Genomic DNA, 10811 nt, shown 5'->3' on the forward strand with positions numbered 1-10811 from the left:
GAACACACGAAACTCTGGGGCGTGCCCCAAGTGTGGCAGATGACCCCAGACTAGGAGATTTTTGATTTTGACCTCAACCCCTGCTAGTTGCGATGGAAAGAACTGGCCCGATAGAAGATACGATTGATATTCCGGTTTCTCAATTGGAGAAAAGTAGGATACTGAAGATTGGATAACAACTCAAATCTCCTTTGAAAGAAAACCTCATGGATTTTCCGAAGGCTAAACTAGATGTATTTATATGGTGTCACGCGGTAATGGTGGGGATGCTCATCTGAAAGGCATATGTCATAGCCTATTTGTTTATTCGAGGATTTAACTCAACTCAAATAAGAATGTAACAAGTAAATATTGGTTCTATCGTCAAAGAGATCTCTCAAAGTAACATATGTCAAAGGATTAAGTAACATTGTTCATCTACAGACTTGAGGAATTACTTCACTGGAAGTTCAAGAAATTGATCAAGCTTCAGTGACATAAATCAAGATTGTGGATTTAATCAAGTGACAGAGATCTTGTCAGGGTATCAATTAATTACAGGGATTTAATCTGAAGAAAATCAAGTTATTAAAGTCAAGACATGAAGAAACGTTATAGAAGTTAGTCACTCATGAACCAGACAGTACATCGAGTGTCAACATTGAAGTGGTGGAATTGATTCATAATTTTCAGAAGATTTTCAGAAGAATGGTTGTTGTTCAAGAGTAGTATTAATTCTTTATTAATTAAATAAGTCATATAATTTAATTAAGAAAATAAATTATATCTGCAAAGATTAATTTATTGATTAATTGAATTAATTAATTAATTAATCCTGAATTAATATTAAGAATTTTCTGCGTTGTAATTGAATTTAAATCAGTTTTAATTCAATAAGACAATTAAGATTGAACTGGCACAACAATCTGTTTTGTCATACCGATTGTCATGCCAGGCCTTTTTCAATTGTCTCACCGAAAGTTCTAGCAGGGAGGAGATAATCTTGCCAGTTCAGTTTGATAGTCTTGCTAGTTCAATCTATTATCTCACCAAAAGTCATGGTGGTTCAGCCTATTGTCTTGCTAGCTCAACAGATTGTCTCACCGATTGTCTCGCCAATTCATTTGATTTATGTTGATTGATTAAAAGACATCTGCAGCAGACATTCCTTTTTTAATATACAACATTCAGTACATAGACCAATTAACTCAAGAACAGACAGAAGCAGCAGCTGCAAAAAGTTTAACTCTCAACTGCATTTCAGTTCATTTATTTCTAGTCATTAAAGTTAAATCTAAACCACTAGAAATCATTCCCTTGTTCTTGTGTAACTATCTAGCGGATCAAAATCCCTAGAACTTAATCTCCAATTTCTTTTAGCATTTGATCATTTTATTGCAAAAATAGAAACTTTTCATGTCGAATTTATTCTAGATTTGTAATAATTTATTTGAGATTAATTCCTTGTAAATGATACCGTAGGTGTAACACCTTTCAAGTTTAATAATAGTTTTATTTAACTTGAATTTTGTTTCACTTTTTTATTCCGCATTAAATTCGATTAAACGGTATAGTTTGTATTCAACTCCCCCTTCTACAAACATATTGGGACCTAACAACATCACTTGAATATAAACCTCAAAGTAAGGGGGGTGAGGCAGAAGCGTCATCCTATCAGCGGAGAAAGGACGCAAGCATTGAAGGAAGAAGTCGATACACTGTTGGATGTTGATAATAGAATCATTTTACCCCATTTGATTAGCCAATTTAGTCTTAGTGAAGAAACCTAACTGAAAGTGGAGAACTTGTGTCAATTTTACCGATCTAAATAGACGTGTCCCAGGGATAGCTTTCCATTACCTTGCATTGATCAATTGGTAGATGCCATAGTAAAACATGCTCTCCCTAGCTTGATGGATGCTTATTCTGGGTAGAATCAAATCCCTATATATGGCCTTGATCAGGAGCACACTTCTTTCACTACCGATATGGCATTATATTATTATATTTGGATGTCATTCGGATTGGTCAACATTGGAGCTACTTACCAAAGGCTGGTTAACATGATGTTTAAAGAACAAATTGGAAGGATAATGGAAGTATACATATATGATATGCTTATGAAGTCAAATGAAGGCATGGATCATGCCAAACATTTAGAAGATATGTTCAATATTCTAAAAAAGCTCTGGATGAAGCTCAACCCTCGGAAGTGCATTTTCGGTGTGGAGTTTGGGAAGTTTTTAGGCCACATGGTGAATCTTCGTAGCATTGAGGCGAACCCGGCAAAGATTAAAGCCTTATTGAACATGAAGTCGCCAATATCTGTTAAACAAGTTCAAAGCCTTACCAGAAGAAATACCGCATTAAATAGGTTTATTTAAAAATCTTCAGACAAGTGCAATGAATTATTTAAAACTATAATGGGCATTGGAAATGATTTTGCATGGTCTAAAGAATGTGAAGAAGATTTTAAGAAGAGTAAAGAACATTTAAGTTCCCCACCACTCTTAGACAAACCTTTACACGGTAAAACTTTGATAATCAATTTGGCCGTCTCGAAATACTCAATCAGCGATGTACTCCTTCGAGAATTTGAAGAGAAGCAATACCCGATGTATTATGTGTGCAAAAGGTTGATTGATGCGAAAACACGTAACACTAGTATGGAGAACTTGGTGTACGCCCTTGTCTTGGCCGCAAGAAATTTTGGCCATATTTTCAAGCTCACAAAATTGAAGTAAGGATAGCTTACCCACTACGAAAAATCATGCACAAGCCGAAAGCTTTAGGGAGAATGTTAAAGTGGACTATAGAGTTGGGCTCAGAAGAAAATTTTATAATAAATTTTATCAACTAGGAACTTTTTTATGGAAGAACAAGTTTATACATACACTTGTAAGGAAGCTTATTTGCGAAGGATTGAGTGAAGATTTTACGAAAAAATAGATTAGTACTACTCATGGAAGATTGAAGGAAGTGAATCAAAATTTCCACTTTGTTTTTCAATAAACTAAAAAAATTGAGGGGTAGTTATTACGACATAAAATCGTTATTGATATTTTATCTGGTTATTAAAGTAAATTACAAGGAGTTGTGATGATAATTTGGGATGTTTTAGGTGAAGGTGCATGAATGAAGGTTAACTACGGTATTAAGTCTACGATGACCGCTATGATAGAAGGATTCTACAATGGTTGTTGTGATAGAATTTGATGACAAAGAGTGAATATTGATGAAGAAGTCCATAGAAGATGTTCCAAAGCTAAGGGAGAACGAACGCCACTATTAGAGAGAAAATAATGATCCGAGCTCTAGGGAAACATCCCCGGACCCCCTACGGCGCACTCCATGCTATATGGCCTCACAGGGTGGCCACTCTACAACACAAAATGGATAACAATGAGAAGTTCATAAGAAGGCTAATAACTCAAATGGGAAGAGAATTAATAAAATAATTAACAAGTTATGAGGAGGAACCCCCAGAGGGACTCCAGACTCCATAGGGCACGTCCTTGGAGTCAAGAGAAGCCTCTAGAGGGCTTGGCGCGTCCTGAGGGTATGGTGGGGCCTCCGGGAGCCCGTTTCCCAAAAAATATATTTGAAGTTGTGATTATATACTCTTGCGAGTTGTCCTCTTATGAGATTGGTTGTTAATCTTAGTGTGTGCTTTGGGAGTCCAGTCTTTGCTTTCGATGGGTTGTCCTTGTTGAGAGACTTTGAGGTTAACTTGTACTTTGCACTTATACATTTGGGATCACTTTCCATATAGTATGGTGGGTTATCCTCATCGGGGGGAAGGATGCACTTGAGCATTTGTGGTAATTCTTGGCTATACCTGCGACTACGATCAACGAACATAGTGGTAACGGATGGGATATCCACCGGCTAGAGAATTTCTGTATTCGAGAAGTTCCGAAGTCGTAATCGAGCCTTGGGCCTTTGTGACTAGGCCACATTATTCGAGTTATAATAGGAAGTTGGTTCGACAAATCATATTGGATTTCAGAATGAGAACCCAAGTCCATATTGGTTTTTTGTTCCCCAAGAACTACGTCTGTCTTGATCTTTTATAAAATGAGGTACATAAGCACATTATAAGGGTACATGTTTGAGAGCTCTGAGAAGTAAAACATAAACCATAGCAATCTCAGATGATTCTTAAGCACAAATCACAACACTCCGGCAATTTCTCCGATCATCGACCACAGGTGCAGATCTTGATTGCGGTTGTGAACCTCAAACCTTTGATAACCAAATTCCTCCGTTAACAAAGTACATAAAATCTATAATGAGCTAAACTAAATCAAATATACCCCAATTTATTATATGAAAAAAAATAATATTATAGTAAATCTCGTTTGGGCTGCTTTACTGGAAGCTTTAACCTTTTCCCTTTCACTCGTAGCACGGGAAAGAAGTGCACTCTAGAATTACGACAAATTGAATTAGTTGAGAAATCATATCAAACCATATACCCTCGAACCGAAATCGCGTGCTAATCCCATTTCTTATTGAATTAACCGATCAAACGATATATATATACACATAGACACTAATTTCACAAAACAAATTATGCAATGTAAAATAAAAAGGTAACAATCAAGAAATCATACATGGCAGAAAAATATCCATGAACGACAATAAAAAGGAATGTGATATAATACCCGAGATGATCGTCGATAATCATCTTTACATAAATTATTTATATGAGAATGATTATGATGCTCATCCCAATAATCGAGCGAAACTTGTGATGTTGAATTACTGTTACTCTTATCAACGTGTTTCTGATGAGTTCACATTGATAATTGAAAGGATATCTTTGATATGTTATTTATTTTGGTATTTGTATGATTAAACATAAAATTTAAATACACGTGATCCTCTCCATTAGGACATGCATTTAATTAATCCAAATTAAAGTCAAATGACCAAACTAGGAAAACTATTTTCAAATATATTTATATTATATAAATATAAAAGAGATATTTCAGTTTTCTGAATCATCAAAATTTATCTCTTATGGAATAAATCTCTAAGGAAATATGATCAAAGAAGAAATATCAAGAGATATTTCTTAGATCTCTGTTGCAACATCAATAAATCGACAAACTCGAAAAAGGAATATTACAGAAATATTCTTTAGAGGGCTCGTGCTATATCAAAAATATCCACTCTTCGCTCCAAAATATATTACTACATCAATAAAAAGAGTTTTTATTCGAATTTTATTAATATTCATGGTTGAAATATTAATATCCAGTTTTATAAACCATTCCATGTATTTGAATTTTCTCTCGTATCGTAAAATCAATATTTTTCGGAGAAAATTATTCAAAAATACTCAAAAATATTTCCTACCATCCAAATATATTTTATATATTAGGAAATATATTTTTTGTATTTATTCAATTCAAAATTCTGGTCAAAAGATCCTTATATTTAATTTCAAGACCAATGGTATTTTACTAGGCAGAAAAGACTGACATAACCGTTTTAATTTTAAATAAAATACTTTCACATGCTAAAATGACTTGAAATTTTGTATGGATTATTTAAATGGTGTTTTCTAAGTATGTTAAAAATTTCGTAACATTTCGAGATTTTTTGTCCGGGCACAAAAATTGAGGCAGTTGGTCCCACAGTTGACAACGTTTGACCTAGTTACCATTGACCAAGGTTGACCAAAATATTCAGGACATCATTTTATAATATTTAAATATTTATCATATTTTTTATGGTATTTATTTAGGAGTTTTTAAGGTGCTCATAATTATTGGTGCTTAATGCTTAATTAAGTGATTAAACAATGATTAAAAGAAAAAGGAAAATATAAATAATTATATTTATAAATCAACTGAGATTTGAAACTCCATAAACCTTTTTGTCTCATATGTAAAGTGTCAAAAAAACACAACTAACAAACTTCAATTTACATGTCATCAATCCATGCCACTTACATCATCCACCATCCATTTTACTCAAATCTCCACCATTCAATCCACCCAACTTCTCCTATAAATAAACCCCCACCCCGACCTATTTTCTTTAAGCTAAAGAGCCACAAAATTTTTGGGATTTTTTCAATAAGGATCCCCTCTTCATCTCTTTCAAATCTAAACACATACTTTTTCTCAAAAACCTTATCTCTCTTAGATATATATACATATATACAAGGTTTTTGAAATCCAAGCTTAGGTTCACCCAACCAAGCTTCATCTCACCAAGTGAGCTCATCCACTACCACTTCCCGGCCTCCTGAAGGGCTGCCTAAGTTCGACCAAAGTACCAAAATCCGGCCGAAACTACGACAAATATTTCTGGCAAACTTTTTCCACCGTTTCTCAAAAGTGGTAACTTTTAGCTTCTTATTTGAAATCTTTTTATTTGAGCTTTGTAATTAAATTCTTTTCTTCATCTTAAGCTCTAATACAAGATCTCACATTAAAAAGTTCTGAAGCGAAAAGAGAACTAATATTCGAACTCGGAATTCGAATAAGTACTTGATCTTCAAAAAAAATTCATTTCTAAAAGAAGATCTATAAAGAAAGTACTTAATATCCAAGGGTGAGATTATATTTGACATACTCGCACTTTATTTATTTGGATATTCTCCAACAAATATCGTGCACATAAAATATTACGAAGTATTGTATAATCCCTTCTAATATCTTTAGTGTTCTGGGGATTATAAATCGATATATAAACGCTTCGTAATTTGTCAAATATTAAAATGGATTAAGTTCATGAGTTAGCCAATTACTCGCACTTTATTTATTTGGATCTTTGCTAATAAATATGGTGCACATAAAATATTACGAAGTATCGTATAATCCTTCTAACATCTTTAGTGTTCCGGGGGATTATAAATCGATCTATAAACACTTCATAATTATCCGTTCAATTTAAAGATGAATCAAATCCACGAGTTAACAACTTAATTGCACTTTTATTAATTGGATCTTGGCTAACACATATCGTGTATATAAACAATTACGAGACATATCGTATAAACCCCTTCTAACATCTTTAGTGTTCTATGGGGTTACAATCCGATATATAAACTACTTGTAATTATTCGTCTAAACTTCAAAAGCACAAATCTTAAGCCAATTATTTGCACTTAATTTACTTGGATCTTGGCTAAGACTAATAAATCTTATAAACCGTGCTTGAAGTTAAAAGTATACTTTGACTATATAATCGTCAATATACAAATATACATTAAATCCTTAAGCCAACAAGCTTAAAGGTTAGTTACAACTCCGAGGTTGTAATTAAAGTATTATTTGATTCATAAATATATATCGAAAGAAGAAGAATACAAAAGAAGTTATAAGTTATAAGTGCTTTATATAAAAGACTTCTCATATTACTCCACAAATTAACTTAATATATAGATGAGTAATTATAAATATACTTGGACTATTATTTATTATCTCAAGTCAAGTATATGTGTTTAGTTTTAATATTCTTGTTTAAATATTATACTATCTTGTGAGCTAGTACCGTAACATACTAGTTCAAACCATCTTTTCTCTATATGTTTTGTTTTGTGCATTGTCTTATTAGTTTTATAGTGAGGTGAAGTGACGTGAGGTGATTCTAGTTCTAAGACCCAAGTCCTAGACGTACTAATGGGGAGTTAGTAGTCTTTGCACCGTGAAGAAGAGAAAAGACCCAAGACCAGATCACCAAGATCCCAGACCAACAAAAGCTAAGGAAGCCAAGTCTAGAGAAAGGATTCTACATCAACTTTAAAAAAATGGCAGGGAGTTATTGTCTAAGATAAGTTGTGTAGGTATTATATTTATTTTAAAAAGGAATAAATTATTTTAAAATGTCATAATAATTTTTAAATTGGTAATTAAGCTATTCAACCCCTTCTAGCTTAATATAGGCCTCTTATAGGACCTTACAATTGGTATCAGAGCGGTACTTTTTAAAGTGTTCGCTAAGTGATTTACAGATTTACAGGCACAACAAAAAGTGATCCGGAATGGCGTATATTAATCCCGTTGATTGTGGTAGGTATGGATAGAAAATAAATCTCAAAGACGCATTAAATGTCGTATTAATTACATTTGGGCTTCTTGTCAAAAGTCCAGTACAGACCTGATTGGTCCCAGCTCGTAGCAGACTCAAGACGGTCTGTGTAGGCGAGGCCCACTAGTAGAGGTCGTCAAGGTCCACGAACACAAGCTGTTCGTGGGCTAGGCCCAATACGGCTGGAAGAGCAGAGACGTGTGTCCCAAATGGACTCAAAGTCCTACATAGAAGGTTCTGGAGTTCCTTCCATTATAGGACTCCTAATTACCATCTAAGTTGGAGACTTGTTCCCCAAGTCTCCTAACAGAAGTCTAACCTTAGACTCACCTCTATATAAAGGGCTCTACCCCTCAACCTAGAACAATATTTTTGGATTGATTCTCTATAACATATAGATATGTAGGCATCTTGCAAGGACCGATAGTCCCGAAAATAAGAGCAGCCATTAAAGCTCGAAGCTCACAAACCCTAGCATTAAATACTAACATACTCCAGTTTTTATTCCATAATAGTGGTGAAGGTCTGTCAAGCTCACGACCTACTCTATTTGATGGCACCAACTTTGCTACGTGGAAAACAAGGATGAAAAGAAAAATATGGCTCTAAAGGCCATATTAATTGATGAAGATGAAATCGACGAGGAGTTAAACAAGGAACTCCAAAATCTCGATGAGAGTGAAATTGCTCTACTCACGAGACAACTTCGTCGTGTGCTTCAAAGCCAAGCTCAAAGATACGAAAAAGGCTTCCTAAAATCAAATAATCAAAAAAGAGTTTTTAACTCTAACAGAAGGCCTAATTACTCTCAAAATTATTCTTCCAACTATAAGAATAATTTACCGTCAACGAGCTACAATAAAGGCAAATGGAATCAAAATACAAATACCTATAGTAATGCTAATATCGTTACAAACCAGCTTGTTTACACTCCTCTAAAACCCAAAGATCCATCTCCAAAGGAAACAAAAGATGTGTGTTTCGAGTGTAAACAACCCGATCATTATAAAATATAATATGCCTAAACTTTCATAGGGACGAAGTCTCGTGGCCGGAAATGGTTGAGATTTATGTAAATATGAAGAAGCTCCGAAAGCTAGTGAAGAAGTGGTCAATCTATGCTTAATGGCTCTCGGGGATGAAACTACCTCAACGGAAATCTCCTCTACAAATTATGAGGTAACATCTAACTACATCTCAATTAAGTCATTATTAGATGAATCTAACTTATCCCTCATAGATATGAATAAGCTTGATTTAATTGAACTTGTAGCAAGTTATAAAAATAAATATAAAGATGTTGAACAAAGGCTTCACTTACTATGGTGTAAGAAGATGAAAATTGAGGAAATACATAATATTCAAAATAAAGAATATACTCGGATGATTGTGACGCCCTCCAAACCCGGGTCAGAAGTTTGGGGTTCACAACACACACACACACAACATATAATACATGTTTATGAAATAATATATGCAATGACCCTTATTTACACAACCACGGATCGCAACACGTTAAAGTATAGAAACAAGCCACAACCTTAAATTTTATTATATCGTACGAAATCCCAACTAGTTCAACTTACAATTGATAATGAAATTATTCTTACAAACTTGCATAACTCAAACTACAACATAAATCTCCTTCTAGCTTGTTTCGTCTCAACCTGGAGCCCTAGCTCGCACACTAGTCTAGGAATCCTTGCTACCAACCATTTCATTTTTTAACTGTAGAATATCATAACAGATTCATAAGAGTGAGCTAACTAGCTCAGAAAGTTATAATGACAATAACTGAGGTTAAATAATGATCAATTGAAATGATTTGAAGGAATCAAGTTTCTCGTTAAACAATTATTAGAATTGGATATTCAAATTTTTTAAAATTTTAAAACCAAGGTTAGGCTGCTAATCAGTCACGCACTGATCTCAAGCAAGGCACACACCTCTGCTCTATATACTAGATCCAAGGCACACATTGGCCTAATACGACTACAAATCTGGTCTGACCACGAATATGGTCCATATAAAAATTATCCAATTCTAAAACAATTCAATATGATAAACATTGTAATTCAATAAGACAGAATCATATTTATATTAATAAAATATTTATTTCAGAGTATAAAGTAATTCATGAGTATCACCAGGGTATATCAAGGTATGTATGAAGAATGAATTCAAGCCTGTAGAAGAATCATGTAATAGATGAACAATGGTTCAATGGTTATACAAGGTTTAGTTCTTTTAATGTTACCAAGAATTATAGAATATATAAGTTCCTGTACGTTTAAGCAATTCTGCTTCAGTGTTTGGTGTATGGTGTATATGTATTTGTGGAGTAGTATCATATTTGTGTGGTTTAGTATCTGGGTATTCAACAATCAATGATTTACAAATAATAAGGCTTACATCTCAAGTATCAAATGAAACGTTCAGGGTTTAGGGTTAAGCAACTCAACTATCACATGCTAACATATGGTATGTAACAGGTATATTCAAAGCATTTGCAATATAAAATAAGAACTGATCAGGGTACTTGAAATATATCTTAAGAAAGTTTCAGAACACCTGCCTTATCACAGATGATTTCCAACTTTACTTGCACTCGTCTAACAATTCAACTCAACAACCACTTTTCTTCTTTTTCTATACCTCGCTTCCACTCAATGATCACTTGCTTTTTTTCTACACCTCGGTTCTATTTATTGATCACTTGTTTTCCTTTTCTATGCCTTGTTTTCTCTGCTATAAATCACAAGTATATATCAATACTCAATCTC

This window comes from Apium graveolens, chromosome 2 (genome assembly GCF_009905375.1).
Source record: "Apium graveolens cultivar Ventura chromosome 2, ASM990537v1, whole genome shotgun sequence".
Lineage (NCBI taxonomy): Eukaryota > Viridiplantae > Streptophyta > Magnoliopsida > Apiales > Apiaceae > Apium > Apium graveolens.